The 11,950-nt window shown below is 44.7% G+C and overlaps 1 protein-coding gene across 2 annotated transcripts in view; it reads left to right on the forward strand.

Annotated features, from left to right (window-relative positions):
• Positions 1 to 11,950, forward strand: part of FUT10 (fucosyltransferase 10) — a 112,713-nt gene that overhangs the window by 30,794 nt on the left and 69,969 nt on the right. The gene's annotated exons all lie outside the window — the stretch shown is intronic.

Genomic DNA, 11,950 nt, shown 5'->3' on the forward strand with positions numbered 1-11,950 from the left:
ACCTGGCTAATTTTTAAATTTTTTTTGTAGAGATTGGCAGGCGGGGGAGTTTTTTATAATGTTGTCCAGGCTGATCTTGACCTCCTAGGCTCAAGCGGTCTCCCTGCCTCTCCCTCCCAAAGTGTTGGGATTATAGGTGTGAGCCACTGCACCTGACCTAGACCATATTTGAATGGACACTCATGGCCATAATTAAACCTGAATATTTGGGTCTTGGAATTGCCTAACATGCCTGTTTTAACAAACAGAATTGGAAATTCAACTTGTTTATAAGATCTGTTGAGCAAAACAGAATGAAGACAGCACACTTCTGAGTGTTCCCAATCCTAATTAAGTAGGTCAATTACAACTGTGAATGGGATTCTGGGACAGTGGGATTGAAAAAGAAAATGCTGAAACAATGATGAAGTATTGAAAGCTGACCTAATTAAGGGTAAAGGAAACTCACAGGATTGTGTGACCTGGAAGCTTTTGTAAACCAGAACATTTTAAATTTGGTTTGCTACCTTTGTAATCTCCTTTTTTTCTTTCTTCCTAGAGATGAATTGTTTTCTGAATATAAACACATTTCTGGAGGCACTAGTTAAAGACTTTAAGCAGTGAAATATGCAAATACTGTGTCTAAATGCAAATGCATGTATAACAACTGAGTCTGGTTTGAGTCTTTGAGAAATGCAAGGATTTAGCTACATTAACAATTCTCTGAAACAAAAATTAAGCAGCCACTGGTGAAGGAGTTACTTTTTTAGACTAGTTTATTGAAGTGGGGAGAAAAATAATAAGTTTTTTGTTTTTTTCTTTGAGACAGAGTCTTGCTGTCACCTAGGCTGGGGTAGACCGGTGCAATCTTGGCTCACTGCAACCTTCTCCCAGGTTCAAGTGATTCTCCTGCCTCAGCCTCCCGAGTAGTTGGGATTACAGGTGCCTGCCAACCACGTCCAGCTAATTATTTTGTAGTTTTAGTAGAGACAGGGCTTCTCCATGCTGGCCAGGCTGGTCTCGAACTCCTGACCTCAGGTGATCCACTCACCTCAGCCTCCCAAAGTGCTGGGATTATAGGCATGAGTCACTGCACCTGGCTGAGGAAGATTTTTAGAAAGACGTTGTGGATACAAGAGGAGAGTATGGAGTGGCTCCATCACAGGCTATCATGAGCCATGGAGCTGGAATCAGCACTGTAGTCCTCTGTGACCCGACGTGGTGGAGAGCAGGTGTTCCAACTGAAAAGGTCTCCCAAGTAATGAAGAATCTCTACGTACACCATCTATGGGTGACGAATTCTGAGACTTGTAATGAAATACATTTAGAACAACTGAGAGCAGACAAAGTCGATGCTTCCTTTGTTTTAGAGCCTGCTTCAGGATTTCTCAGTGCCTTCATATGTTTATGTGTAATTAAAAAGAAAGGCACACCCGGGAGGGAGTGTCATTGTTCAGACATGGCCTCTCGAGGGTCAGACCTCTGCCACTGTCCTCATTTGTCAATGTCTACTCAGGTTTTTCAGTTAACCAAAAATCCGTAAAACTTTAATGAACTGAATGGCATTGACCTACATGGGAGATTCATGCTTGGAACAAAAAGCCAATTTGTTGGTGTCTTTTCATGGGAACAGGAGTACTGATGTTGATTGTTCAGGGTACCTAGTCCTTATGATCAGGTGAGACAGAGAATGGGATTAGAATCATGAGGTGGCTTAGTGAACTTAGAATTATGGTAAACACTTTCATGGTCTTGAGTGATGGACCATCCAAGAAATGAGAAAGCCTCATTAGCTACCTTTGTCCCTAATAGAGGAGAGTAATAACGTCCATTGTCATTAATTGATACTTACTCTGTGCCAGGTGCCAAAGGGACCTCCAAGTATTCTTTTTTTTTTTTTTTTTTTGTTGAGACACAGTCTTGCCGTGTCACCCAGGCTGGAGTATAGTGGTGTGATACCTACTCATTGCAACCACCGCCTCCTGGGTTCTAGTGGTTCTTGTGCCTCAGCCTTCGGAGTAGGTGGGACTACAGGTGTGCACCACCACACCTGGCTAATTTTTGTATTTTTAGTAGAGAAGGGGTTTCACCATGCTGGCCAGGCTGCTCTGGAACTCCTGACCTCAAGTCATTCACCCACCTCGGCCTCCCAGTTGTATCTTGCATTCCCCAGCTCAGAACCCCTCCCTGCTGGAAGGCTGCCATGGCCTTTCTGCACTATACCCTTTCCTGGTTTCCCTTCTCCCTCCCTCTCCAGCTGATTTCTGGAGCCTGTCAAAGTTACAGTGAGGACAGGGAGGAGAATGAAGGAGACAGGACATTTGTTTTTCTTTTCTTTTTTTGAGACAGAGTCTCACTTCTTCGCCCAGGCTGGAATGCAATGGCAGGATCTTGGCTCGCTGCAACCTCTGTCTCCCAGGTTCAAGCAACTCTCCCGCCTCAGCCTCCTGAGCAGGTGGGATTACAGGCATGTGCCACCACGCCCGGCTAGTTTTTGTACTTTTAGTAGAGATGGGGTTCCACCAACAGGACTTTTCTTAATTGGCTGGGTGGCTTTATGTCCTGTGAACCTTGTCAGGGTCTCTACTTGCGGGGGTCTGTCTTGTAGACTTGACTTAGCGACGGATGAATAAAGTACACTGACACACAGATATTATGCTTTGCTAGTTTGGTTGAGGAGCTGTGGCTGTGTACAGACTCCTCGGAGAGTGCTGCAAAGAGATAGCAGCTGCCGGCCCCCACCAGCTAGAAAGACTTGCATTTATTTAGTAAAGTTTAATTGACAAAGGCTTGAGTCAACACTACTGGAGTGAAGAGATTAAAGCACATGTTCTGATGCTTAAAGCAAACACTGTTAGTGGATAATATCCCTGGTCAACTTCTTGAGAGGGCTATCTGGCTCAAAGATTAGTTTTAACACTACATGAATAAACAAGTTAGTTAGGTAAACTCCTCTAAATACTTTAGCTATTTGCTTTACTTATTAACTAAATTTAAGGGGGGATTTAGGCTGCCTTCAGCTGAAACTTACTGAAACTATGAAAAAACTTTCAGGCTTTCTAAAAGGGTTTGAGACTATATTCTATAACTTTCTCTACTGTTTTTCCCTTAATATTTATGCCACCCCTCGACTGAATTCCCACAGAACCTGGCAGGTGGTTGGAGCTGGTGTTTTTGGGTGGGTCTAGCAGGTGATGCAAGTGAACTTTTTTTATGCTGGGGTGGCTTCCTGGCATTGGACATTTCTGCTGGACTTCTTGCTTTTATAATTTCTTTTCCTAGGAAGCTGCATCTCTGCTCTAGGTAGTCACATGGGACAGCTGCCCAGCACCTGACATCCTGCAGAACACAGCCAGCTTCTTTCTGCAGAGGTCGCTGGTCTCTTTGTCCATCCTCATGGTTACTTTGGAATCTTGATATCTGTCCTTTTAGATCCATCTCAACACCCAGTTCTAGAATGTCTCTGTGGAGGTCACCATTTGTCAGGCCCCTTCTTTGTTGGAGAAGCACAGAAAAGAAACAAGTAGAGTCCAACATGATTATGTCACCACCGACGGGATAGCAACCTTGATAGATTTCCTTATACCGCCATCCCTAGTCATCTTGTATTGGGTATCTCCTAAGGCTTCAGGAGTGACATATCTATGAAGCATTCTCAGGGGTGGAGATTTCTGCTGATCTCATCCATTTCATGTTGATTCTTACTAGTTGTTGTTTTTTTTTTTCCCCCAGAAGTTAGCTTTATTTTGGAACCTGTGCATTGAATGCAGATAGTAGCTAATTTGTTATTTATAGTGTGCCAGATTTAAGACTTTTTTGGGATGTAGCAAAGAAATGGGCTTAATTAGAGTGTTTGGCAGTAACAAAGTTGGACACAAAAAAATGAAGCTCATGGCTAGTTACAGTGGCTCACACCTGTAGTCCCAGCACTTTGGGAGGCCGAGGCAGGCAGATTGCTTGATCCCAGGAGTTTGAGACCAGCCTGGAGAATATGGCAAAACCTGGGCTATACAAAAAATACAAAAATTAGCTGGGCATGGTGGCGTGTGCCTGTAGTCCCAGCTACTTGGGAGGCTGCGACGGGGGGATTGCTTAAGCCTGGGAGGTGGAGGTTGCAGTGAGTCAAGATTGTGCTACCGCACTCCAGCTAGGGTGACAGAGTGAGAACGTGTCTCAAAAAAAAAAAAGCAGGCCGGGCGCGGTGACTCAAGCCTGTAATCCCAGCACTTTGGGAGGCCGAGATGGGTGGATCACGAGGTCAAGAGATCGAGACCATCCTGGTCAACATGGTGAAACCCTGTCTCTACTAAAAATACAAAAAATTAGCTGGGCATGGTGGCGCGTGCCTGTAATCCCAGCTACTCAGGAGGCTGAGACAGGAGAATTGCCTGAACCCAGGAGGTGGAGGTTGCGGTGAGCCGAGATCGCGCCATTGCACTCTAGCCTGGGCAACAAGAGCGAAACTCCGTCTCAAAAAAAAAAAAGTAATAACTGGGCAATAGATTTTATATATATGTGCTCCAATCAGATACCTTGTTTTAAATAGACATTCCATTTTTATTTAAACAAATAATAATTATTTTTTGGGTGGGACAGAGTCTCGCTCTGTCATCCAGGCTGGAGTGCAGTGGCACAATCTCAGCTCACTGCAACCTCTGCCTCTCAGGTTTGAGTGATTCTTCTGCCTCAGCCTCCCAAGTAGCTGGGATTATAGGCATGTGCCACGACGCCTGACTCATTTTTCTATTTTTAGTACAGACGGGGTTTCGCCATATTGGCCAGGCTGGTCTCGAACTCCTGACCCCAGGTGATCCACCTGCCTTGGCCTCTCTAAGTGTGGAGATTACAGGCGTGAGCCACTGCACCCAGCTCAAATAATTATTTTTATGGGATTTGACATAAGGTAATCCAGCCTGGGAACTCTCTGAGGCTCCTCCAGTGACCTTACCTCATTCAAGTCCCTAGTCCTTACGGTAGCCTGCAAGCCCACCTGTTCTGCCCGTGCTCCTTCGTTACCGTCCTCCTTGTTCCTTCTCCCCACGTTGCTCTGCTTGTAACCCTCAGACATGGAAGCATTATCCAGCCCCTGAGCCTTTCACTTACCGCATTGCTCTACCTGGGATGCATTTCTGTCTTACTCCTTTACACTGGACAGATCTCTGCCCAGATGATGTTTTCTCAAGGAGGTTTAATTCCTCTCCTTCTCTCTGACAGTGTTCTCTCCCTCACCACTCTGAGGACATAAACCCCTGCTGTATTTTCTTTTTTTTTTTTTTTTTTTTTTTTTGAGACAGGGTCTCACTTTGTTGCTCAGGCCGGAGTGCAGTGGCGTGATCTTGTCTCACTGCAACTTCCAGCTTCTGGGTTCAAGCAATTTTCCTGCCTCAGCCTCCCAAGTAGCTGGGATTACAGGCACTGGCCACCATACCTGGCTAATTTTTGTATTTTTAGTAGAGATGGGGTTTCACCATGTTGGTCAGGCTGGTCTCGAACTCCTAGCCTTGTGATCTGCCCACCTCAGCCTCCCAAAGTACTGGGATTACAGACATGAGCCACTGTGCCTGGCCTTTTTTTTTTTTTCTTGCTCTGTCACCCAGGCTAGAGTGCAATGGCACAATCTCAGCTCACGGCAACTTCCGCCTCCTGGGTTCAAGTGATTCTCCTACCTCAGCCTCCCGAGTAGCTGGAATTACAGGTGTGTGCTACCGTGACTAGCTAATTTTTAATATCTTTAGTAGAGATGGGGTTTCAGCATGTTGGCCAGGCTGATCTTGAACTCCTGACCTTGTGATCCACCCACCTCGGCATCCTAAAGTGCTGGGATTACAGGCATGAGCCACCGTGCCTGGCCCCCTGTTGTGTTTTCTTTCTTCATAACCCTTATCACTCCCTGACGTCCTCTTACTCATTTGGTGACTGGTATATCAGCCGTGGGAAGAACAGGGACTTCGCTTTGTTTATTGCTGTAGTCCTACTGTTTAGAACAGTGCCTAGCCTATAGCAGGCTTCAGTAGACATTACTTTTCTTTTTTTTTTTTTGTTAATTGCATTTTAGGTTTTGGAGTACATGTGAAGAACATGCAAGATTGTTGCATAGGTACACACATGGCAGTGTGGTGTGCTGCCTTCCTCCCCATCACCTGTATCTGGTATTTCTCCCCATACCACCTCTCCCCAACTCCCCACTCCCTGCTGTCCCTCCCCTATTTCCCCCCAACAGACCCCAGTGTGTAGTGCTCCCCTCCCTGTGTCCATGTGTTCTCATTGTTCAACACCCGCCTATGAGTGAGAACATGCAGTGTTTGATTTTCTGTTCTTGTGTCAGATTGCTGAGAATGATGGTTTCCAGCTTCATCCATGTCCCTGCAAAGGACATGAACTCATGAACTCACCCATTTTCATGGCTGCATAGTATTCCATGGTGTATATGTGCTACATTTTCTTTATCCAGTCTATCATTGATAGGCATTTGGGTTGGTTCCAGGTCTTTGCTATTGTAAACAGTGCTGCAATGAACATTCGTGTGTATGTGTCCTTATAGTAGAACGATTTATAATCCTTTGGATATATACCCAGTAATGGGATTGCTGGGTCAAATGGAATTTCTATTTCTAGGTCCTTGAGGAATCGCCACACTGTCTTCCACAATGGTTGAACTAATTTACACTCCCACCAACAGTGTAAAAGTGTTCCTATTTCTCCACATCCTCTCCAGCATCTGTTGTCTGCAGATTTTTTAATGATCGCCATTCTAACTGGCGTGAGATGGTATCTCAATGTAGTTTTGATTTGCATTTCTCTAATGACCAGTGATGATGAGCATTTTTTCATGTTTGTTGGCCTCATGTATGTCATCTTTTGTAAAGTGTCTGTTCATGTCCTTTGCCCACTTTTTAATGGGCTTGTTTGTTTTTTCTTGTAAATCTGTTTTAGTTCTTTGTAGATTCTGGATATCAGCCCTTTGTCAGATGGGTAGACTGCAAAAATTTTTTCACATTCTGTTGGTTGCCAATTCACTCTAATGACTGTTTCTTTTGCTGTGCAGAAGCTGTGGAGTTTGATTAGGTCCCATTTGTCTATTTTGGCTTTTGTTGCCAATGCTTTTGGTGTTTTGGTCATGAAGTCCTTGCCTATGCCTATGTCCTGAATGGTTTTGCCTAGATTTTCTTCTAGGGTTTTTATGGTGTTAGGTCTTATGTTTAAATCTTTAATTCATCTGGAGTTAATTTTAGTGTAAGGCGTCAGGAAGGGGTCCAGTTTCTGCTTTCTGCACATGGCTAGCCAGTTTTCCCAATACCATTTATTAAACAGGGACTCCTTTCCCCATTGCTTGTTTTTGTCAGGTTTGTCAAAGATTGGATGGTTGTAGATGTGTGGTGTTGCCTCCGAGGCCTCTGTTCTGTTCCATTGGTCTGTATGTCTGTTTTGGTACCAGTACCATGCTGTTTTGATTACTATAGCCTTGTAGTATAGTTTGAAGTCCGGTAGCATGATGCCTCCTGCTTTGTGGTTTTTTTTTTTTTTTTGCTTAGAATTGACTTGGCTATGCGGGCTCTCTTTTGGCTCCATATGAAGTTTAAGGTGGTTTTTTCCAGTTCTGTGAAGAAGGTCATTGGTAGCTTGATGGGGATAGCGTTGAATCTGTAAATTAGTTTGGGCAGTATGACATTACTTTTCTTTAAAAAAAAAAAAAAAAAGCTTATAGAAAGTAAGTCTTGCTCTATTGCCCAAGCTGTTCTCAAACTCCTGGCCTGATGTGCTCCTCCCGCCTCAAGCTCCCAAAGTGTTGGGATTACAGGCATGAGTCACCATCCTGGCCAGTAGACATTGTTGAATAAATGATTGCAAGCATGAAATAGGCCTAATGCTAGGCCTGGGGTAGTGGCTCATGCCTGTAATCCCAGCACTTTGGGAGACTGAGGCGGGTGGATCACTTGAAGTCAGGAGTTCGAGACCAGCCTGGCCAAGATGGCAAAACCCCATCTCTACTAAAAATACAAAAAATTAGCCAGGCATGGTGGCAGGCGTCTCTAGTCCCAGCTGCTGGGGAGGCTGAGGCACAAGAATTGCTTGAACCCAATAGGTGGAGGTTGCAGTGAGCCAAGATCACGTGACTGCACTCCAGCCTGGGCGACAGAGCCAGGTGCTGTCTCAAAAAAAAAAAAATAAATAAACTGAGAAATCAAAACATAGTATATTTAGCATGTTATTTAGATATTTTTGAAGCGCGAATGCAGATGAAACACCTGAAAGCATTGGAGTGGTGAGCTCTGGCATTTGAAAGTAGGGAGTGGGGATGAGGCAGGACTCTGCTGTCTTATGTTCTAGACCTGAAGCAATGATTTCACTTTAAAGCTCTGTTCAGGTATTAATTTGATAGAAGTGAGAATTTAACTAACAAAGGCATTTTGTCTTAAGAGACAGTTACACAGAAAGGTGGTAACAAAATTATTAATACATTATGCAATTCCCAGGCTTCTTTGCTTTACAAGATACCTTTTATGTAAAGACAGTAATAATTCTTTCTTTCTTTTCTTTTTCGTAGACAGGGTCTAGCTCTGTCACCTAGGCTGGAGTCCAGTGCTACGTTCTTGGCTCACTGCACCTTCTGCCTCCCAGCCTCCACTGATCCTCCCATCTCAGCCTCCTGAGTAGCTGGGACTATAAACATACACCACCACACCTGGCTAATTTTTGTATTGTAGTAGAAATGGAGTCTTGCCATGTTGCCCAGGCTGGTCTCGAACTCCTGGGCTCAAGCGTTCTGCCCGCCTTGACCTCCCAAGATTCTGGGATTATAGGCATGAGCCTCCACTCCTGGCAAGACATTAATATTTCCTATAGCTACGATAAACTTTTCTTTCCATGAAAAGATTACATATTAACAATATATGATTTTCTATCTTTCTAGCTAAAAATATAAATTAATAAGGTTTTGCTAGATTCATTTTGGTATAAGGACAGGGGCTTTTGTGAGCCTCATAATGTTTAGTTTTAAGAGTGGTTCAGTCAGGACTAGGAATTATCTTAGCCTTCTTTCTGATGTAGCCTCTCCCTTCCTTTTAAAATCCTCTTTGTTCTTTCTTACACATTGTGTGATACTTAAAGATTAAAGAAAGAGCAAAAATGACTGAGCCAGATGGGGTGGTGTGCTCCTGTAATTCTGGCTGTTGGGAAGTTAAGGTGGGAGGGTCACCAGAACCCAGCAGTTCAAGACCAGCCTGAGCAACATAGAACCCCATCTCAAAAAAAAAAAAAAAGTGCTTGAAAATCTGGTAGCCTTTTTTGGTTGAGAGGTGGCAGGTGAGGCTTGGCATGGTGGCTCATGCCTGTAATCCCAGCACTTTGGAAGACCAAGGTGGGTGGATCACAAGGTCAGGAGTTTGAGACCAGCCTTGCCAACATGGTGAAACACTGTCTTTACTAAAAAAGTGGAAAAATTAGCTAGGCATCGTGGTGCATGCCTGTAATCCCAGCTACTCAGGAGGCTGAGGCAGGAGAATTGCTTGAATCTGGGGGGCGGAGGTTGCAGTGAGCTGAGAGCACTCCACTGCACTCCATCCTGGGTGACAGAGCAAGACTCCATCTCAAAAAAAAAAAAAAAAAAAGAAATGACAGGTACCCAAAGCCAAGCACTTCCCTTCTGGCCGGCATCGGGAGGCAGGGCACAGATTTCACTACCGCAGCTGCAGCAGTTGGGGCCGATGGAAATGATAGCTTCCATTCAGGTCTAGGCAGATTCTCTGAGCCCCAGAAATTCTCTGAGCTGTGCTGGCAGCTCTGTTCTGCAGTGCAGACAACTCTCTCTCTCATAGGCATGCAGAATAAAACCATGTAGCTTTAATTGTTGTGTTTTTCTTTGCTCTCAAAAATTAAAACAAGTCTGGGTGCAATGGCTCATGCCTGTAATCCCAGCCCTTTAGGAGGCTGAGGAGGGCAGATTGGTTGAGCTCACGAGTTTGAGGCCAGCCTGGGCAACATATGGAGACTCCATCACTACAAAAAAATACACTTAGCCTGGTGTGGTGGTGCACGCTTGTAGTCCTGGCTATTCCAGAGGCTGAGGTGGGAGGATCACTTGAGTCTGGGAGGCAGAGGTTGCAGTGAGCCAAGATTGTATCACTGCACTCCAGCCTGGGCAATAGAGCCAGACCTTGTCTTAAAAAAACAAAAACAAAAATAAAACAAAAAAATTTAAAAAACAACTTAAACCAGCATGTTTTTGTTTTTTAGGTGGAGTCTTGCTCTGTTGCCCAGGCTGGAGTGCAGTGGCATGATCTTGGCTCACTGCAGCCTCTGCTTCCCGGGTTCAAGCGATTCTCCTGCCTCAGCCTCCTGAGTAGCTGGGACTACAGGTGTGCACCACCATGACTGGCTAATTTTTGTATTTTTAGTGGAGACGGGTTTTCACCATGTTGGCCAGGCTGGTCTCGAACTCCTCACCTCAAGCGATCATCCCACCTTGGCCTCCCAAAGTACTGAGATTACAGGTGTGAGCCACTGTGTCCTGCCAGAACCATTTATTTATATTTTATTTTACAAATTTTACAATCGTAGTTTGATCCACCTTATCTAGATTTTTCCAGGGCACAGATTCCAGTCCCCTGGCCTTTGAGGAATGTGGGTGCCAGCGAGTCACTTGCTTCCTGTTGAGAACCAGTGTCTGTCTCTCAACCAGCTTTGTGTTATATACTTGTTGCCTATGCTGGAACTCCCTTGAAATATTAAACATTTTGTTTACTAGCGTAAAAGACGACCCCTCAGAAGGCAGTCAATTGCATGTACTGATAATGGAAATGAAGGCAAAAGTCAAGTGTTTTAAAACAGCAGTTATTAGGCAGAAGATAGCAATTTAAATAGATTAAATTGTAGTCATTAGACTAAATGGTTTGCATCTGTGTGAAATGGTTCATGTGACCCTGTTTTTTTGAAGCAATCAGATGCTATCATAGTTGCGATTTGAGATAATTTGAGGGCGTCTCAGGATGTATCCCTTGCTACTGTTAGGGTCTGTTCTTTATTCATTTATACAACTGGCATCTAAAAACCTATTATGGGTTAGGTGTGGGGGGTTATAGTGGCAAACCAAACAGACTCTGCCCTCATGGGGCTTATGAGATATGTACACAGCATGCCATCAGATAGGGATGAGTATTTTGAGTTTAAATAATTAATTAATTCATTTTTTGAGACAGGGTCTTTCTCTGTTGCCCAGACTGGAGTGCTGTGGCATGATCATAGCTCACTGCAGCCTGGACCTCCCAGCCTCAAGCAATCCTCCCGCCTCAGCCTCCTTCGTAGCTAGGACTACAGGTGCTTGCTGCCACGCCTGGCTAATTTTCAATTTTTCACGGAGACAGGGTCTCAGTATGTTACCCAGGCTGGTTTTGAACTACTGAGCTTAAGTGATCCTCCTGCCTCAGCCTCTCAAAGTGCTGGGATTACAGGTATGAGCCACCAGGTTTTGCTGCATTTTGATTTCAGACAGAGAGATCAGGGAGGCCTCTCTGAGGACGTAACATTTGAGACGAAGACTTGAAGAGGAAGCAGTTTGAAGGTGGAAGGAGGAGAAAGGAGGCAGCGTGAGATGAGATTTGAATGGGAGCCAGTAGCCAGGCCATCAGGGTTTCATCAGAGAGTGAGAAGTTTGGATATATTTTAAGTGCCATGGGAAAATATCAGGAGGCTTTAAGCAGGGGCGATGTGATCTGATTTTTATTTTGTTTGGTTCTGATTTATGCTTTAAAAAGATCCCTTTGACTTCTCCACGAAGAACAGATTGGAATATGAATGTGGAAGCAAGACACTGTTTCCTTCCTTCCTTCCTTCCTTCCTCCCTCCCTCTCTCCTTCCCGTCCTCTCTCTGTCCCGTCCTCCCTCCCTCCCGTCCTCCCTCTCTCCCGTCCTCCCTCCCGTCCTTCCTTCCTCCCTCCCTTCCTCCCTCCCTCCTGTCCTCCCTCCCTTCCGTCCT

Source organism: Sapajus apella, unplaced genomic scaffold, assembly GCF_009761245.1.
Source record: "Sapajus apella isolate SASKATOON/1434 unplaced genomic scaffold, GSC_monkey_1.0 scaffold21, whole genome shotgun sequence".
NCBI classification, from domain to species: domain Eukaryota; kingdom Metazoa; phylum Chordata; class Mammalia; order Primates; family Cebidae; genus Sapajus; species Sapajus apella.